Source organism: Hoplias malabaricus, chromosome 3, assembly GCF_029633855.1.
Source record: "Hoplias malabaricus isolate fHopMal1 chromosome 3, fHopMal1.hap1, whole genome shotgun sequence".
In the NCBI taxonomy this organism is placed as follows: Eukaryota; Metazoa; Chordata; class Actinopteri; order Characiformes; family Erythrinidae; genus Hoplias; species Hoplias malabaricus.
Window position 1 is genome coordinate 487,407 of NC_089802.1, and position 21,419 is coordinate 508,825.

The following is a 21,419-nucleotide window of genomic DNA, read 5'->3' on the forward strand; positions in this document are numbered from 1 at the left end:
GATTCTATCTGTTGCATAACTTGTAGTTAGAGTTCAAAGCAGATAGCTGTCCATTTCAAAGATTTTGCGCTCATTATTAATTCCACTTTCCCGTTTTAAAATGAGGCGACGTGGCCTGGATGTTGAGGTTGTGTCTTATTTGTTCCTTTTAACATGCAATTTTAGGCAGGCCCTTCATGTGGATTCACCCCACCACTTGTTCTGGGCCCTCCAATACAGCTCTAACCCAAACCACAGTAATATATTTCATGAGGAACAAGGAGCATCCAGACCATCCCTCTCCCTCTCTCTCCCCACCTACTTAGAGCTTTCACCTCTCACTCTCTTAGTCGAGCTCCCGCCTCCCCTCTCTCTGAGTGGAAAATTAGTGTTAGGGAAATAAAGTTGGAGAAACTGCAAAAATGTAGTAATTTACATATTAACCCTTTAAACACAGGGTGCCATTATTCATACAGATTTGTTAAATCAACAGCACACTTTAACATGAAGTATTTATAAAGCAGTAAAACTAAGGATTAGATGATACCCTCAGACAACACTTGTCTGATGCGAGTAGAGATGTGGAAAGTGTTAAACCAACACATTCACACAAACTCACCACCTAAATGTTTTGTTTTTATTATAATATTGGGGTCTTGGCACAAACAACTCAAATTTCTCAGGTCTCTCTCACACACACACTAGGTGCTAACTCACTCTGATGCCTGAGTGGACAAAGTGCAGCGAGACCCTGTGATACAGTGCGCTGTTTGTCTTTCCTGAGTAAACGTTCAGACATTTGCTCCTGAGCCTCCCGCTAGCCCATCCATCAGGGCTAAGCGACTCTGGAGCTGGACTCCACACAGCCCTGCCGGGGAGGAAAGCTGAAGAAATGTGACCATTTAAAAGCCATACATCAGACACTGGTCCTGGCTGAGTCATGAGGAGGTGCACTGACAGAGCTCTCTGTCTGGGAGCGAGAACCACCCCCCCGCCCTGTAATATAATGACTTACATATCAGTATTTAAATGACAAATTAATGGGAAGTTTCTGCTGTTACTTTTCCATTATATTGTTTTCATAAATGTTCTGAGAAACATCCTCCGCTCCTGCTTTTTGGGGAAGAAAAAAAAAAAAAAAATAAATAGATGGCGACCCCCTTCAGAACAGCTCTGAATGTTCAATTTGAAATGTTCGTGTGACGATTAGTAGACGTTTTGCATAGAGCTGTCATAATAACCACAATACGATAATTCAGCGCTACTGACCGGCCAACAGCAATGAATAGCAAACAACCGCTGCCATTGCAATGTATATGTTTTCCCTTTTTTGCTTTGGTGCTTCTTGATTTACACTTTAGTGACTGTGTAGTGAATGTTAAATTTGTTTGAAAAATCATTTAAAAGTTCTTTAAAGTGTAATATTTCCCCAAATGTTGCCATCTAAATTTCTGCATGCCACTCTTCATTTTATAAAATGGACACAGCAGCAAACCTAGACACAAAACCAAAAACAAGTTCACGAGTTCAGCAATTCAGAAGAGACAACATGCAAAATCTGTGCCAGAAAGGTCACTGAAACAGGAGAAAGGCAAATTTGAGATTTCATCTATCTACCCGTCATCCAGCCGTCAAAGCCCAACTGCCTCCACAAGCACCAAGTCATGGAGCAGCCTCAAAAGGAACAGCTCAGGCCGGTTCCAGGTGACAGTTAGGAGTGTAGCACTAGAAGCAGGATAAATAAAGTAATTTGGGGAAGAATATTGCAGTGTTGAGCCCCATTAAAACACTGCACAGTTAATACCTTCACCACGACAGCCTTAATTCTGCAACACAACAAACACTAACCCGGTCCTGTTTGAACATTAAGGTTTACAGTGAAGCCACACAAAGTGAGTGATTCGAATTAAAAATATTGAAAAGTTTCACTCAATCTGACAATTCAATTATTTAAATTCTTTTGTTTGAGTTTGTAAAACTACAGTCCTGTTTGTGAAGTAAAAACTGCTGGATATGAGAGATTTAACTGAGCTTGAATGTTATAAGTTTAAGCGGCATGACGTCTGAAGTCAGATATAGGACCTTTGCAGGCATTTTTCAGACGAGATTGCGAATGGTCTGGGGTTCACTGCTTTAGTGGATTTGGATGTTCATGTGTTTATTTCTGTGCAAGGGGCAGTGGCGCAACAGGTAGAGTCAAATAGCTCCACAGTCCTAGGGTCGTGGGATCGAGACCCATATCAGGTCACTGCCCTGAGGAGTTTGATGTGTTCCCTCACAGTGCAAAGTGGACCGGCCGTACAGGAGCGTCCATGTGGTGTGAGTGCATGGTGTCCTGTGATGGACTGGAACCTTGGACACAGACAATGAACCAATTTATGGTTAGAGGCTCATCAAAAATGCATATTTTGATATTTTGAGTTGTATTAAGCATTAAATAAAGACAAACTCAGAAGTTTGCATACACATTTACTTCATGAACTTACATTTTATGGCAAATTATTACCTTTTTTTTTTAAGTTGTTAATTTATAGCAGACTTCAATTTCTCTTCAACTGGGAAAAAAAAGCTGGTCATAATTTTGAAGGGCAGTTTACAGAAGACCTGAAGTGTCTGGTCAGTTTTTCCCGAAGGCCGTACGAGTTACAGGAACCTTCCCAAGCGTCCAAGAATCTATTCACACATAATTATGTGAATAATCTCTGTTTACAAATGACACATTTCCTGTTTATTAACAGGAAAATATAGTAATAAACACGAACCCTAACTCTGGCAGAAAAGTGAGTAAACACTTACTGTGTGTGTGTGTGCGTGGGGGGGGGGCTAAATAATACCACACACAGGGAGGGGGGGCGGTGTTTGAAACCCATGCGAGTGTTTATAGGCGGCATCTTCAGCACTAATGACAGATCGGCCCCAGGTTACTGCACTTACTGCTGGGCAAGGAAACCAGATGTGTAGAAGTGCTGTGCTTGTGTCTCTGTGTGTGTGTGTGTGTGTGTGTGTGTGTGTGTCTGAGAGAGTGTCTCTACTTGTGTGCACTGAGGAACCTCATACCTGCCCCCCCCCCCACCGACTCTAATCAGTCTTGTTAGGGTCAGCATGCAGTAGCCCCCTGCCTCTGGTAAAACACACAAGCTGACGGGAAGAGATGGGCTTAACCTAAAACACATGGGTTTTATATAGAAGCATGGGTCTGCGTCTGCATTTGAATCATGCATCTCTTAGAGAGATTTTCAATGAATCTGGCTGTGCATGTGCAGGGTGCAGTAGACTCGGAAGAATGTCTGCGTACATGCTGTTTTCTGCGTATGATTGTATGCATTTGGTTTCATAAACGCATGCGTATTAGCTTTGATCATGTGTACACCGTCTTCAAGCAGCTAACATGGTGCCAAAATTAACCACCAAAGTCCAATCCCTGGCTTAGGCTCAGATGGAACAGCCCTTTATTATAATTCATGTATTCACATTTAAAGAAACACCAAGTGGTATTTTAACCATGACATTACCGCTTCAAAACAATTGTGATGCTCCACTGACCTGTAACAGGGAGAATAGAGCTACGCTGGGCTCAGCAATGAAGAAACTGCACTATGCAACTTTAAGAGAAGGGTAGTAAAGCTCCCCCCTCCCTCTTGACTTCAGGACAGAGTGTGTGATAAGTGATAAGCCAGCTTTGCTGATGTTAAATTATACACTCATTTAGAGCATTAGCAGGGCTTCTTGTAATTCTGTTCTAAAGAGATGTGGACCAGTGGTTAAACTCTCCAAGCAGGACTTTAGTTCGTCTAGATTGCTTAAGCCCAAAGACAAGCCAATTCTCATTTCAGGCTTGATTTATCTGGCAGAGGGACAGCAGGCGTTTTCAGTTTCAGCTGGGCCACTTCAGCCGGACACAGGGACTGTCCAACAGGACAGCCATCAGCAAATGGTCAATGAAGCAAGCTTGAGGACCCAAAAGGTCCCAAAGTGGGGAGTTAGTGAAGGAAAGGGTTAGTGCAATGTCTCCTCCCTCAACATCCACAGCTGACATAACCTTGAAGTCATCTAACCACCAACACTTAGCCAAGCTCTAGGACGGGTGTCCACAGCTCTGGTTGTGTACCCACCACTCCCCTAGAGCATGCTAGTGTGTGTGAAGGGGAAGGGAATACATCATGATAGCACAGCTTCTCACAGAGCACTATCCCCCAGCGTGAATGAGACACTCGTACGACTGAGAAAGCAAGGACCACAGGAGGTAAAAGCAAACAAATAGCAGCATCCTAAACCAGAGATCTGAGGAGAAGGAAACCTCCTGGACAATCGCAAGCAGAGCCCGCTCAATATCATCCCACCCTCAGGTTACTGTTTGAATTATGAATGAGTGTTTTAACATTCACTGAACATTTCAGCAGCTGTAACATTTGGGAGTGAACAGGATTTACCTGGGACTTTAAGTCAATAGACCAGGAAGGGGTCAAAGCACAGGCTGGCAGGTGGACACAGAGCGTGTCCATAACCAAATGTCAAGAGAAAAGATATTTACCAGGATAACAGTCCAGAAACAAAGACAATAAAGCTAAGCCCAACTATAGGGTTTATTCATGGGTTGCTGCTGGTGTCACAGTAAAGAGTAGCAGCCACAGTGGGGACCTACTCAACACTCAAGCACACAACCGATGTTTAAATTATTTTATTGTTTCTCTCAATACCTTCAGTCCTCATTTAGATGTTAAAATTAAATAAAAAAGTATAGATCCCTGAGCCTAGAGCTTTGGCCACTTCTTATAGTAGCGCCATACTACTCATACAGCACACATCACAGATAAAACTAATAAACAGTAAATAGATGCACAGTTCGACATGGAAACTCAAAACCTATGGCTCACTAAAAATAATTTTGTCATACAACACACTACATGAGTGCACAACCCATTATTTTACGACTGACTGTGTCCTACAGAGGGTGTAGGGAGACATTTGGGATTCGGCCTTGGCTTCAATGCAACATGGAAACATCTCTCACAGCTCACATTTTCACTTTAAACCAAAGCAGAGGAATCATTTAGGCAGACAGTTGAGATAAAACATTATTCCTCACGAATCTGTTGCACTCTCATGAGAGCTTTATATTAGCTCCTATGATAAAAATGTGAATGTGGCTTGTTCTCCATATTATATTACATTTTATTTATTACCATACTATTATTATAGTTCTGAAACCAGACAATATGTCCCCAATATGCCACACAAAAATATAAATAAATAAAATCATGTAATTGCAACCCATGAATATTCACTTCAATCCTGACACAAGCCACAGGTGGGTGCACTCATGAGTGGGTGGAGCTAGGGTTGGAGTGATCCAGTCACACAAATGATGCCCCTCATGCAAATACTGCAGTCTCTCATTTATGAAACAAATTTTCACGTAAATCATTTGCAAATTATTTTCTCTTAAATATCCAGATTCATTAAAATGTGTGTAGTCTCAGTGTCTGTACGTATGAACAAAACTTACACCTGCTCCCAAAAACGCATGAAATGTGCATATGTCCAAAAGATCCTGAAAGTGTACTGAACAAACTGCATTGAATGTGCAGTGCTGTGCCTTAGGCACCTAAAATGATCATGAAATGAGCTTGGTGATTATATGAATTCACATTCACTTATTACATCTTTCAGAAAATAATATTTAAAAAGTTTGTTTCCTGACATTCTACTTGATTCTATGGATTTGTAAAACCAACAGCATGTTTTAAAAATGTATTATTTATTAAAATATGGATTGGATGATAACCACAAGGAAAGACGTGGAAAGGGTTAAACCAAGACAATCACACGAAATATCACTATTTACTGGAAAAAACACCCTTCAGCTCAGGACCTGCAAATGTACAGGGGTTAGACAGTGAAAGTGAAACACCTGTCATTGTAGTGTGGGAGGTGTCATGGCTAAATTGGAGCAGCCTGGTGGACAATCTTCATTAACTCCACACTGCACCAGTAAGACCATGTGCATCCAATGGTTCAAACACTGTGTCCTGAAGGCGGTGCCGTGTATCATGCACCAATACACACAGCGAGACTGGTGAAAGACTGGTTTGATGAACATGAAAGTGAAGTTGAACATCTCCCATGGCCTGCACAGTCACCAGATCTAAATATTATTGAGCCACTTTGGGGTGTTTTGGAGGAGCGAGTCAGGTTTTCCTCCACCAGCATCACGTAGAGACCTGGCCACTATCCTGCAAGAAGAATGGCTTCAAATCCCTCTGACCACTGTGCAGGACTTGTGTATGTCATTCCCAAGACCAACTGACGCTGTATCAGCCGCAAAAGGAGGCCCTACATCACACTAATACATTACTGTGGTCTAAAACCAGGTGTTTCACTGTCATTGTCCAACCCCTGTATGACCACTGCAAATACATGCAAAGAACAACAATAAAACAGCATAAGTGCAACATAGTAAAAATCATATTGTAGAGCCAGTTCTGATGGTGTTTTTTTGCATAGACTTTACTTAAAGAGAAACAAAAAAACTCACCTTTTAATACTTTTGCATGTAGTCTATTTTAAAAATGAGGAGCGGTCTCTGATTTTGCACATTACTCTTCACTAGGTTTAAGACTTTCTCTTCCTCTTACAGAAGCAATCACCATTCCAAAGATAAGGCTTTGTTTTGATGGAGACGATGTGCAGGCCCTGACTTTGGGAGTCGTCCTTTTGCATCTGGGTGGGGTCGGACTGCTAGAACCATTCCATGTGATCCAGAACAGGGCCTTGCCTCAGCCTCTGGTTCCGCCCAGTGAGTTCTGCGCTCTAGAGGCTGAAGTGCCGGTCTGTCAGTCGGTGCTGAAGAAAAGATCCATCATGGGATTGTGATGTCAGAGAAGCAGCTATAGAGCTGCCAGCCAAAAGCATGGGAAATTCACCCGGGAGATTAGACTACTCCCTCCAAAAGCAAGCTTTGTTTACTGTTGGTTCTTTACCAAAGGCTTCTGCGGTGTGCTCTAGGAGCTAATGTGCGTGCAGTCATAATAATCGCTGACATTTTTATGTAGGCACTGTTGAAAATAGCCCATCCCAAAAGAACAGCCATCAAACTTCATCTACCATTGTCAACTCATTCAGCTCATTATCCTCTTCTGAACAATGGATGTTTCTGGAATGTACTCCAAGTCCGCCCCTCAGACTTTGCAGACATGTAGCTCTTAAATCTTGAGCTGCTTTTAACCCCAAAGCCTTCGTCTGGGCCGCGGTAAAACCCTTGGCAAAAGGTACCAGGCCTGCGGTTCTTGGCGTAACCTTCACTATTGCATATCTTTAGGGGAGCACCAGGGGGAGTCTGCTGAGTAAAGGAGGGCCAAAAACGCTCGCTATGAGGCCCATATGCTGCCCCTCTTTTGCCCAGAGAAGACTGCACCAGTGCCAACACTCACAATCTGTACCAATTACACCACCCACCTCATCTTTGAGTCTGCGCCCATCAAAACCTCGCTCTTTAATGCATCTACAAAGGCCCACAAACCACACTTCCAGTTCAGGCCCCTTTCTCTTGTCCCTAAAATCTGTTCCTCTCTCAGGAGAGCAGTGCTTTGGCTTGCGCTGGAGCGAATCCTACTATTTACAGAGCACCACATTCAAATACATACGTTTAGTGCTGGACTCTCAAAGGCAGCTTTACTCAAACCAAGTTGCATGAGTTACAACATTGAGAATCTCTAGGTTGTAATATAGTGGGAGGCCATCTTGAGGAGAATATAGAGAGAGGAAGATGAATGGAATCGTTGACAAAACCTAGACAGAACTTGAGGTGCTGAAACTTCAGAACATTTTTTTCTGTTCTCATTAGAAACATCTGTAAAAGAACCCAGGAAATCCACTTTCCAAACAGAACACATGCATGTAACAATATACACTCAATACCCATAATACACCATGTACAACTTTGCAATTAAAATGTTTCCAATAATAGAAACAAAGCAGCCATAAAATCTACCATTATCCATTACTTCAATCCATTAATTAGAGGTAAATTAAAAATGCTTTATTTATTAGAAAAAAAAAAAAAAATCTTGCCAACACTAGTTTCACAACTACTGCACACAACTGGCAAGGTTTATGCTCAATGTGTATGAGTAATAATCCTCTAAAAACACTTGGAGATTGCTAGGCAGACATTTCAAACAGAAAGAAAGAGAAAGAAAGGAGTGATTACGGAAAACAGATGGTGAGAAAAACTAAATCTAAAATGTGAAAACAAAGTAAAGAAAGTGAGAGAGAAAGAAAAGCAAAGGGGACCAAATGTCAGAATGCAATTAAAAATGTGTTTGAGTGCACGAGAGTGAGAGAAAAACCAAACATATCCAAAAAGAGAGAAATGCATAAAAGAGGGAGAGAGTGGGAGATAAAGTATTGATAAGGAAAATGAGACCAAGAAGGTGAGAGAGGAGGGGGGAAAAAAAACAGTGTGAAAGAGTTCGCCCTCTAGTCCACTTCCTGCCAACTTTGCGTCGCACTTAAATCCTTCCCCCTTTTCACATGCTTTCATTAGAGGCTGAAGACTCATTAATCAAATCACTGCTGAGAGGAAAGCGTGGACACGGGGCTGTGAGTGGCCTCCTGATACTCAGGGGGAGTCTGTGCCCACACACATTTCATAGTAACTTGCGCTCTCCAGTTGTTTTCTTAAAAAAGCTCCAGTATATACAGAGTCAAACGTAAAGCAATACCACACGTTACTAAGTATATACACAGAATCAGAAGCAACGATACACCATCTCAAAACACACACACACAACATGAAGGAATGAAGATGACAATCCTCTATCAGTGCATCAACACAGGAGTGAACACACTCAGCTGGAAGAAAAGCAGTGAGTGTAAAAGCCCAATCAGGAACCACTCCAGCTGGCAGTGTGTGTTTATGTGCTGCACCAACTAGACTCTCTCTCAAAAGACTGCAATGTTACCTTAGCATTCTCATCAGTAACCAAAGTGCCGCCTACATCTACAGACAGCAGCGGCCATGAGCTCTACAGAGTAACCTCAGTCCTGAGAACTTTGAAAATATGACAAACAAATTACTCTGGTTTCCAAAAATGTTCTTAGCTCCATTGGATATAGAATGAATGGGATATTTACATAAACTGTAGCTGTTCAGTGAAATAAAAAACCAAAACCCTGGATCAAATCCATATATCTGCAAAACCTGACCTTAAGTGAAATACTTTTCCATAATTCATGTTTGGATCTGCAATTACATGCACTGATTTAGTAAAACAGCACCACCAGTGGATGCAGTCATCGACACGTAGTTGCATTTCTTGGGATGTGCGGGAGAAACTATGGCACAGCACGTGATACAAAAGCATAAACTGGCAGCTCCTGATTGTTGAACACATTTCTATAGATACTGATGAATATTAATATTATTATGTACTTTTACAAATACATCCATTTACTACAAGATATAGACAGATTTAAAAAGGTTAGATAGAGATTTCAGATATAAACTAAAAAAACGATAGAAATTTGATTTGGAGGTAAAACTGAACCTTAAGTTCGAGGTATTGCTTTTATTAAAGATAAAGTATCATATTTTGGTTGGACTGTTTTTATTAATATTTTTTACTCTTTGTATAAGGGAGAGTGGAGGAAATAAAAATAAGTTCTGAATTCTTTTGTTTTTCTACAGATTAAGCCCTAAATGAGTGTAATTTGGCCAGTGGGATAAAGTATGTTCCAGTAATCCTGGGCAGAGGATGAGGTCTTCAGAACAGGGATAGATGGAGAACCACAGCATCAATCAATCATGATAATCAGATATATTTACATATTAAAAGATGAAAAGCTCATCTCTTAGATGGTATAACTGAGATATAATCATGCCCATGCCAAAAATGTTCCCCTGTTGTTAATGGTGTATGGCCAAGTGGGCTGTGTGTGTTGTGGTCCACATCTGCCCAAATAAATATCAAATCTCGAGCACACGGTGGATTTTTATTTATCTGATGTGTCACATTATCCATCACTCCTGAAGAAAGCCAGACTAATCCATTTTTTATGTGTCAACAAACCCCTACCACACGTTCAAAGAACCACACCATTCATCACCCTCTCAATCTAACTCTATTCCTGGATCCATTCTTCAAAAATTCTGAATCGAAATAAATCTTCTCGCTATAGGCACCAACATCCATTGCTTCCTGGGATAGGTTTCAGCTGCTATACGACTCAAAGCTTTGGTTTATTATTTTACTGAAAATATTAAAACATACAAACAGTTACAAAACAGCTTGGACCGCACGTCCCAATAAAGAGAAATATGGATTATGTATATCCTCTTTGACTTGTATTTTAATTAACGCCACACAAAGCCTCTACAAATGCAGGTAATGTTTGTACTGGACTGTGAATGTTGAAAGCCATGTGTGAACAGTCTAAAAACCAGTCATCTTTGTGTAGTTCGTCTATATTTCACTGCTGCAAAGTAAAAAGAGAAATGGTGTATGTTCTTTTAAGAGGCAACATTCTCTTCGTTTTCCACATGGGAACACAGTTCTGGGTTCATGTTCATGGCCTGCTATGGCCAAAATACCACATGGAAAAAACCCAACAGCACAGCAGTGAAGTGAGGAGGCGATGGTCTGTTTTTTTTAGCCGTTTTTGCTCTGTTCTTTTCCCTATTCTCATTTTCTCTGTTTAAATTCAGTGCTCTCATTTCTCTGCACTCTGTCCATTTTACTTCTTTTATCTTCATCTTTGTTTTCAAAATCCTGGTCCAGCGCTCTGATTGGAGAGGTGCTGGTGAGGGCGTGGAGCAATTCTTAAAGGTCTGCACTTGATGTTGGAAGCAGCACAAAACTTGATCAACTTGTTTTATCCCATATCCCAAGAGCTCAAAACGCTGACTGGGTGATTTTGTTTCACTATGTGTAGGTTGGTGAGCTCCAAATCTCCAAAATAAATGACCAAAGAGTACACAAGTGATTTTTTATTTTTTTTTTGCTTATGGCAGTAATGAATAAGTCCAGGTCAAAGAAGTAAAGGATGATGGAGTCTACACAAAATCAAAGAGAAAGAGACCCTCAGACAGAGTGATGCTGGCCAGCACAGGCTGTTGTAAGCTGCTATAAGAGCTTTGGGCTTTTAATGTTCTCCTCCAAGACTGTTCATCTGTGATATGATGGAGAGAGGGATGGGAGGAGGTCAGGAGTCCATCAGCAGCTGAAGCAGTCACACTCCATAAATATGGGCTGTGTGTGTGTGTGTGTGTGTGTGTTGAGAGCAAGTGTTTCACAGCCCATTCAACCATAGTCCCATTACTCAAATCCAGCTTCTCTCACATATTGCAGCAAAGGTGTGGACACTGCCAATAATTCACGGGATGGGGCAGTGCAATAAACACCACATGCGTATTTATGTTGAGGAGATATCTACAGTCATTTACAGTAATTTGGAATTTCTAGCCAACACAAACTGTAGCTCACGCTCACACCCTCTTCATACAAACGTTTACATTGTTTCACATGAGCCACATTCAAAAGACGCCCTCTCTTGATGCTTGTAAACTCCAAATGGAAAGACTAGCTTCATCAAGTCAAATCCAGCGAGAGGACAAGTAAAGCTTTAGTCACGGCCAGAGCATCGCCACAATCCCACACCCAAAGGAGGAAGGAGCTCCACATTCCACTTTTGGAATTCACCATATTCCATTTCCATCCTTTCTGTTCTCCTGCCATTAAAACTGGGGACGGAAACAGATTCCAGAGGGGTTCTGGGGATGGAATTTAAAAACTGAAAGGGGAAGAATAGCCAATGGTTCATTTTTACGACCTTTTTTTTTTTTTTTTTTTTTTTTTTGGTTGAAGGAAGTATTCAATCCAGAAAATATTCATAAGGGCACCGTTGCTCCAGCAGCAAAACTGTCTCAAGGTTGTTTTCTGGTTGCTGGTTTAAATCTGAAGTTATTTATACTCAAAATACCCTCCATCTCTTGAAAATGAACCTAGTTATGACTTAATTCATATAACACACTTAGTGACTGAGTTAAATAAATCTCTTTTATTGCTTTATTACTCCTCACCCAGCAATGACTGTGCCACAGAAAATTTAACTGCTCTGAATACATATTTTAATATTAATAATATTCTTCTGAATTTACATAGAACAAGGTCTGTAATATTGATAGAATGATCTAAATGTTTGGGACAGAACGAGTATGAAGTCATTTTTGGTTGCGATAATTGATCATTAATAATGGAAGCCACAATACACTGTTTAAAACATTCAAGAGTAGAGATATACTTGTTGGCTACACACACGCATGATGACTGTGCATCCTGCGTCCTTTTGGTGCACAGGTTTTGCACGTCCTAATAAATTAACGTTACACATAAGGTGCCGTTCACGTAAACAGAGGCAGCGGCATCAAAATGGCCCTTTATTGAACGCCTCCAGTAACAAGCGTAGCACATGGACAAGTATGTGGACTGAGGTGCTCATGACTCAGACCATGGCCAAACAGCAAAGATATCTCTGGCATGTAGAGAACTTTTCATGAAGCAGACAGAAATTCACCTTTGTTCACCATGCTACAATACCTCACTTATATTCTCCATGTTTTGTATTAATAGGTGCAGACATTCGGATCATGAATAACGATGCTAATTCTGCTACATCAACGTAGAGGCCGGAACTGATTAAGCACCATAAGGAGTGATGAAACTCAGAACAAGGCTAAAAATATTCTGAATCTCTGGTTTGGATCAGAGAGAATATTTTGGCGTCTTACATTTAACCACATTAACCTTACATTAAACAGTTATTTAGTTTTATACATAAACTGTATTGTGAGATCCTGCGAAACACTGAGAGTGACTCCCATGTCTGTCTGTTGCGTCATGACCACTGACAACCACACTAGATTTCATTTTACTTGTGGGTGGATATTACATTTCTTTATCAGAGTTTCAAATCTAGCACTATCTTCAGCTCTTAAAGAGAAATGGAGAATGGCTGGCAAGCATTTAGCAAACAACAACAACAAGGTTCTTATATGGAACCATTTGAAGTGGGACCAAACAACTCTCCACTGTTTTGAATCGGTTTTGTAGTTCGCATTTTAAAACACGTGCTGTAAGTTTTACAAATCGCTCATTTAAAAGATGGTGTATTTCACCAGGATCATTAAAGCAAAATTAGGTATGTTTACCTTAAAGGTAGTGCTTTAATGTAATTGATGCTCACCTAACCACAAAAAAAAAAGCTGGGGGGGGGGGGGGTGTATGGCTTCCTAGACTCCTCCAGGAATTTATAGTGCAATTTCTGCAGTGCCCAGCAGCCCTGTTCTCCCCATTACAGGACAGTGTTGTTAAAGTGAGTTGTATTCTGCAGCTACAGGGGGAGTCAATGAGCTAAAATTCCAAACCTTACCTAGTGTTTCTTTAAGATTCAGCTTAACATGCAAAGTTTCTCAAGACACTTTGCTGTAAGCAGGACTGATTTCAGAACAGGTCTGTACTTAATCAGCACTGGAAATGGCTGTTAGTGTTGATTGTGTGTAGTCCATCTCTGCTAAATCACATTAACATAGGCTTTGAACTTCGGCTGTACATTGCTGGGGTGAGTGTGTGTTTATGCTCAAACAATGCACCCTCTTCATGACACTGAAGTTTAATACAGAACTGTGTTAGCCAATAAATATTTGGCCTTGACCACTTTTGATCAAAGCTAACCTTTTTATTTTAAATTATAAAATATATTTAAATCATCTGCACGACCCTCTGCTCACAAAGCTGACCATTTGTAGCTGTACTGAAGTAGTGCATACACATCAGCTAACAAGGAACAGCCATGTTTTTCCTGCCAAGAGTCTGGATTTACATGCACAGTTTTTGTGTTTTGTTTTAGATTGAATGGAATATTTATTAAAAAAAAAAAAAAAAAAACAACTTTCCAAACTATTTACAACACACATTTAAAAAAGGTACAACTCTTTCTTTTTCTTCTCCATTTTGAAGAAGGTCTTACTCTTATCATTCTAGTTTGGAATTGATAGCAGAGTCATTTGTTTCCTCCTCTCAGGATTAGTCATGAAGACATTAACATACGTTTTCAGTGAGCACTTCATCTTGTTTAGGGACATGGCTAAATGTTAGAGACATGCATAAGACATGAGGAACTCACCCTGGACAAGGTTCCTGACAATCACACAGTCACTCACACCTGTGGAAAATATCACACATTCACACATATATATGGCAGTGTGATTTATTTTACAGACATTTCATACCATTTTTTCCTTTACAGTTACAAATTCCTGCCATTCCATGTTTTTCCCAAGGGAGGCGTAAATCTGAGTGTCCCACTGATATATCGGACAGTTGCAGCTTGAGTATGATCTGCAAAATGTCGCCACAATCCAGCAGAAACCCAGCTTCTCTTTGGGGGAAATACAGTGTTGATCTGACCTCACGTGAAATGCCAGCAGAGCACTGATAGCTCTGGCCAGGAACTTGGCTCTGATCTCCAGTGAGAGATTAATGCAGTGCTGGGGCAGGACGAGGCCAAACAAAGATGACTTTAATATAAGCACACACAACTGTGTGTGTGTGTGTGTGTGTGTGTGTGTGTGTAAAATTGCTCTCATTGGTTTTGACTGCATGGTCTAACTAGACACTGAGATCCAGAGGGAAATCTGGACCCTGTTCAGTAACAGTTTGGAAGTGTGCACACTTTAGTGCAAATGACTGTCATTCAGACCTCACTTGCTCCTCAGACTGGATTTAGACGACTAAAGTGTCCCACAGTTTCAGGTGTGATGTCACAGCTACAAGAAACAATGACAAATGTGATTGACGTTCACATTCCAGCACTGAATTAATGAATAACGCTTAAAAACATCAACATTTTCTCGACACAATCATCATACTTAAAAAAAATAAATAAATAAAATAATGAGTAAACTTACATAATGGAAATCATTTATGCGCTCAAAAACATCTTTAGTTGGCCTCATGGTCCAGTCACTGTCTACCCGTCCCTTTTAGTGACGTCTCCTAACATTAATCATCCACTTTCCTCACAATCAGCCTTTCATACTCTCTGCCTAATGCCAAAGACAGACAGCGTGTGTTTCTGCTCTTCCTCTTATTCTCAGCCAGACCAGAGAAGGGCCACAGATGACAACTGTGGAAAAGAATCCCATCTCAGGATAAAATCCAGCTATAAATTGGGAATTATATCCTGATGACCATGTATAATCTAAAGCTTAACTCATCTAAAGAGGTACAAATGAAGGATACCATTGTCTTGTGAAAGTCATCATTATAAATTCTGATTTCACTTTATTGGTTTTGGAAGGAATATAATACCTCTCCACTTTTTCAGACTTTTTTGATCATCATTTTGGGACACATGCTCCTCCTTTCATTCTTTCTGTAGCAGACACTGATTTATTGCTCCCAGTGCTGTATCTAGACTGCAGTATAATCCGGTTATTATTGGTTTGGAAAAATAAAATAAGAACAATAGCAACGACCAGAGCCATTTCTGAGTGTTTGGGCCTAAGGGGATCCTACTTTCAAGCCCCAGACCACTCACTCTTCATACATGTACAAAAGAATACTAAATAACTGAAGCCCAACCAGGAAAGAGCGGCGGTAGGTAATTTTGTTCAAGCACCTAACGAGAATATCAATCTCTCACCTAAATAATCAAAAATAAAAAGGCTAATTTGGGGTGTTGAATTAACCCCACATCGATTCCCTCGACAGCACTCGCCGTTTGAGCATTGTTTGTACATGTTTACTACAGACACGAGTAGTGAGCAATCATTTAACAAGTATTTAAATATGATTTAAGATGCATTCTTAGTAATCTACAGTATATAAGAGAATGGATGTAGGTTATATGCAAATACAAAGCCATTTTATTAGGTGTGCAAATGTTCTAAAGCATTTATTTTTCCTTGATGGAATTCTCACTTGCCATTAAGGTTTTTCTTCCTTCTACAAAATTAGGGTGACCAGACATCCTCTTTTACCTGGACATGTCCTCTTTTTAGACTAGGTTTTGTTTTTATAGATCTTCGGTAGAATTTGGAGAAGCATTTCATTCACAAACTAGTCCCGCCCTCCCCTACTCCGATTGGTTCGCTTGAGTGAGAAGGGGGCGTGGTGAAGTAGCCTAAAATCTTCTGATTGGACGGTCTGACTGTAGAGCTACCGTTATTGATCGATAACCTTCTCTGTAAACATTTAATTGGTCAGTCTGCACGTCAGTAGTCCTTGTTTACCTCAGGCAAAGCTCATGTACCCACCCTCATCTCGAGCAGCTATGCCGAAACGGAAATGTAAGTTTTCGGATGACTTGAAAAAAAAAATCCCATGTTTTCCCATGTGTAGCAAATAAAGGTGTAAAGGACCTAAAAGCACACATAGGTTCAGCTAAGAATACAACGGCAGCGAGAGGCGAGCGCTCATATCTGATCTCAGATCTGGTCACCCTATACAAAACAACAGTTGTCATTTTATGCAAAGAGGGAGAAAATGACAAAACATACAGCTGGAGGAACAAGGGATACAGGAACCATTGGAGGAAACGCATACATAAGGAAAAGAAATGGGTTTTAAACCTTTGTTCACAGAACGTATTCACACTTCAACTCCATTTATTCATCCCATAAAGAAACCTGAGTATCCTTGGACATAACACTGACTGCAGTTTATGGAATGACTTTCAGAGCTCATAAGAACTGACCTTTAGATTAAGATTTGTTTGTGTTCTCATTACAAAGCTACATAATGAACTTAAAAGATTTAAAAAAATAAATAAATGAGAACAATACCCAAGACAGAAAGAAGTAAACATGATCTAAGAAAATGCTTCAAGTTTTCCAACCAAGCGTTTCAGATTTTATTTCTATTCATATGTTTTACTGTTACATTTCAAACCACCCTCTGGACACAAACATTTTCACTGGCTTTATGTCTTTAATCTTCATCAAATCGAGGTAAGGCCTGAGGGAAAGGGAGAAATACAAAAGAGGAGCCGTTTCAGAGCGCCGTAATCCAAACAAGCGTCCGTTTAGAGCTGAGGAACACGGGGAGAAGAAAGGAAGTGGATGGGCCTGTGGAGATTACATCATCTCTCAGAGATGTATAGATTAAATTCAGGTCTGGGCTTTAATTCGCTGGAGGCCTGTGTGGATCAGATAAGGACTGTTTATGTGTCTCATGCCTGTGTTGTGTAACCGATAACTCTGTCCTCCTTTCTTAAGAGTGCAGTAATGTTTTGGAGGGATGTCTGTTAGAACTTTTGTGGGAGAAATGGCGTTGAAAAGTGCAGAAACGTGTTTAGAAAAATGAGGTAGAGGCATTTCAAGATATTGGAAAAATAGAGGGGAGGGAACAAAAGTGAATAATTTATTTATTTATTTTTTTCCAGTGAATATTCAGACTAGTTAACTGCTTCATTGATGTGTGTGCACAAGAAAAGCATTACTCACCTACACTAGTTCAACTGAAGGAGCTACAACTTTAAACACCCGGTTTAAAAAACACATAGTTAAACCAAATAGAGAGATCCTACACACCCCAAACTGTAGTGCATTCACACTTTATCTTCAATAATAGACACTGCACTTTAAAGAATTCCCTTTAAAGAAAGAGACGGGAGGGAGAGAGCGATGAGAGGTGGAGATAGAAGAGAGAAAGTTGAAAACACAGATTTGGAGTGGGGAGTGGGTGAGAGACCAAAAGAGAAATGGAGAGAAAAAGGCACAGAGCAAGAAAAAATACTGAGGAAAAAATACAAAAAGAAAACCACAAGGTGGGGGGACAACGTGAGAAGTGAATGAGCTGAGAGAAAGAAAAACATTAAAAAGCACTCTGAACCTATTCTCTTTCTCTCATGAATACTGTTCTACTGCCATCACCACTTTTTTTTCTTTGTCCGGTCTTGCCCAGGTGTCCCTCTCTTCCACAACACTCACCTCTCTGGATTTCAATCTCCCTGTATCCCTGTCTAATACCTCTAGTCTTCTATTTCAGGCTCTTCCCGGCACACACTCACACTCACTTTAGTCAGCATCACATCAGCTCCACTCACTTTAGTCAGCATCACCCAGCTCCACTCATGGGAGCACAGTCTATTTCAAGCTCTCTCACAAAACATCACTTCTCTTCTAATTAGTTACCAGTGCACTTTGGGTCCAGGTGCAGGACTGTGCAATGGTCCAGTGTAACCTCAGCCACCAGGGTGTATTCTACAAAACATAACTTGGCACCAGCCAATCACAGGGCAGCACACTTTCACCCTGTTTCTCTTTCAGGACAATTGTCACAGCCAGTCCACCTATCAACACAGTTTTGGATGTGGGAGGAGACCTACACAGACACAGGGAGACCACACCAAACTCCTCACAAAGCTGAGTGACTCCACAATCGCAGATTAATCCTTAACTTCTGTATAAAGATTATTTGTTATGCCAGAAACCTTTACCACCAATCCCAATTACAGTTCTCAATTTTAAAATGGCTAGCTGGTTTAACACTATAGCGGCAACTGCTAATGCACCTGACTGGCCAGGTATAGTGTCACACCATCCTGCCATTCCCATTGATCCTGGATGCAAGGTCCGAATTTAAAGATATCTGGTCTAGAGTGTGGGGTTAAACAAATGCTTTCATCACTTCTTTCTAAAGTGCAGATGCAACAACACAGAACAGTTTAGCACATTGGAGAGGAACACAAACTGTCCAGCTCTGCCACATCAGCTGATATTTGGGTTAAAAGAAGACTTTGTTCATTGTGTAACAACAGATGCACATTTTGCATTTATGCTTCCTAGGCCCACTGTTCCCCTATAGAGACTGTTTTGTGATATCAGCAGCTACATTTCGAACAGGGGGTGGGGGCAAAGTGGAGTTAAGTAGTGCAAGTACCACGCAGTGGAAAAGCGCTACAGAACTCCTGGCATTGGATGGCTGAGGTATTACCTAGACCAGACCTGTGACCTCCAGTGAACATAACTGCATGGTCACCCCCAAACCCCTACCCAATATGATGTCAACACCTAAAGCAATGAGATTTTGTTCCAAACAAATACAAACCCGTGTCTTCTCCAGCACACTCCAGCCTCACTTCCTGTCTAAACCCATGAACACAGACAAGAACCTGAGAGAAGGGCAGAGACATGTCGGACAGCTTGTTATTAATGAGTGTCTCTGAGCAGATGCCATTAGTCTGCGCAGTTTACAGTGCTGTCTGACAACAAGATAATCACTTGTTCCAAACTCAGGCACACTACAGGGCCAGCTATTAATAACTCCAGCAGTACAGATGACCCAACAAAATTATTGTTCAGGCAAGAAAGGTAATACGTCCTTGTCTGCTGAATACACACTCACAAAACACTCTCCGGGCAACTCAGCGGTACCATAAAGCCCTGGCTCCTTCTTTCTGCACAAAATCCCCTTTCACAGAACAAACATCTTCAGTGGCGTTGGGCCTGGGGCACAGTTTCCTGCTTGCTTTATCTGCCTGATAACACACAGTGGGAGGGAGGGATTGAGAAAAACAAAAAAAGCTTCTGCTGGCAGCTGTCAGAGACTCAAGACTGGCCAGGTGGATCCTCCCTCTCTCCGGCCAGAAAAACTCAAGGTCATTGAAATTCGTTGGTTACAGATGATGACCAGGGCCATGTCTGTTCTTTTCAAACAGTCATTACTGAAATATTGAAAAAACTCCTTTTCAAACAGATAGCTTAGTGGATAATCACTGTACACAAAAACAATGCACCACCAGAGCATTGAGGGCCACAAACTGGGCTGTATACCATTGAGAGTTCATCAGAAAGAACCCAGAAATGGGGTCACATGACTAACACTGATAATCTTACTGGATGAAAATGGCACCCAAATACCATAAACAATCCATGGTGTAATCCCAGTAGCTTAATGTGAACTGTATCTAATACACAGGTCCCCCTCCCCCTCCCCCACCAAGTTTAGGTCCTAAACAAAGCTAGTTAGCCTCCAGCTTTGTGCACGATGGGAAGATTTTAAAATGACAAAATAAATAAATAAATAAAAAGGTGTTATTGATGTCAGTAGTGACCACAACCATATCATCAGCTTAGCATTAGCATCAAAATACATTCTATTGGAGCATCCCCAAAAAATACAATTTTTTCCTCCAAAACACATTTACTTCTCAGCGATGAATCAAAACAAAGCTGTTTATACCAATAATAAAATATGTTTCATAGACAAACAAATGCACAACAAAATCAAAAGTTTGGGAGGCTATAACAAGCTCCACCATGGTCTTTCAGGTCCAACAACTCAGACTTAATTATAATAAGCAAGAATGTTACATACCCAAATATAAGAAATTAAACAGCTGCACCTTCTGTGAAAACCAGGGGTCCTCAGGAATACTTCTGAGAAAAGGAAGATAACTGCAGTCTTCTTTATGTCACCATCCACTTAACAGCCAGATTAAGTTTGGTATCATCTTCAGTTCTAACACAACAAGCAGCCCTCCATTTCCAGCAGAGAAGCCACTGCAGCTTTAATTAGTCAGACAAAAAAAAAAAAAAGTATAATAAACACACAATCAATGTGTAAAGTGTTTGTTAAATGCTCTGACATCCTACAAGTAGTAACTGCTCTTTTTACCAGTTACTAGGCCTTGAAGAGTTGGAGAGTCAGACATGAATAACTTTATTAAATAGCACAAATATTTATATCCACAATGACACATCTGTATATAGTTTATTTGTACAAGAAAAACACAGCTCATTTGCCAAAAGATTACTTTAAAATTCAGATTCCAACTGCCATCTGAATTGAATTTATTTATTTATTTTAATTTTGGAAGCGTATTTCACAGCATATTTTCAGTCTGATCTTTCAAACCCCAGCTGTACAAGTTTATAGGCCTCAAACCAGAATGTGGTGTAGTTTTAATATTTGTTTACCTTCTTATTGATCACAAACTCCCCACTGATCCACAACACTTGTAACATTAGAGGAGTAAAAGAGGAGCCCAGATGTAATGGGATTTTATTTAAGTTCTTAAACATGGCTTTTGAGAAACTAAAAGGAAGCTAAGGGGAATCCAGAAAGTCAACAGAAAGGACAAACACTGTGCAACATTGATTACATCCACTTGGTGACACTAAATTAATAGGAGGAGCTAGAAATTAAACACAGGTGAGGAGAATGGCGGGGCTTGGTTGAGGCTGAAACCAATTCCCAAATGAATCACTAGGGTCCCTCTGAAGCTTACATTTCATCTGCCTCCTTCTACATGTCATGCCAAAATAGACTGGTGATTGGTTCTTTTGCGTGTCAGTCAAATTTTATTTCTTGCACTAGTAGGGAGTCACTGAAACAGTGAAGGAGCAGTGATTTCTCCTCCCTCAACATCCACAGCTA

At 40.6% G+C, this 21,419-nt stretch overlaps 1 protein-coding gene across 2 annotated transcripts in view; it reads right to left on the reverse strand.

Annotated features, from left to right (window-relative positions):
* Window positions 1-21,112, reverse strand: part of si:ch211-152f22.4 (zinc finger BED domain-containing protein 4) — a 186,432-nt gene extending 165,320 nt beyond the window's left edge. For both annotated transcript variants that reach the window (XM_066663449.1, XM_066663446.1), the window contains exons 1-2: window positions 20,960-21,112; window positions 20,358-20,548 (exon numbers count right to left, since the gene is read on the reverse strand). The gene's annotated coding sequence lies outside the window, so the exon portion shown is untranslated. The remainder of the gene's footprint in view (window positions 1-20,357; window positions 20,549-20,959) is intronic.
* Window positions 21,113-21,419: the final 307 nt, after the last annotated feature.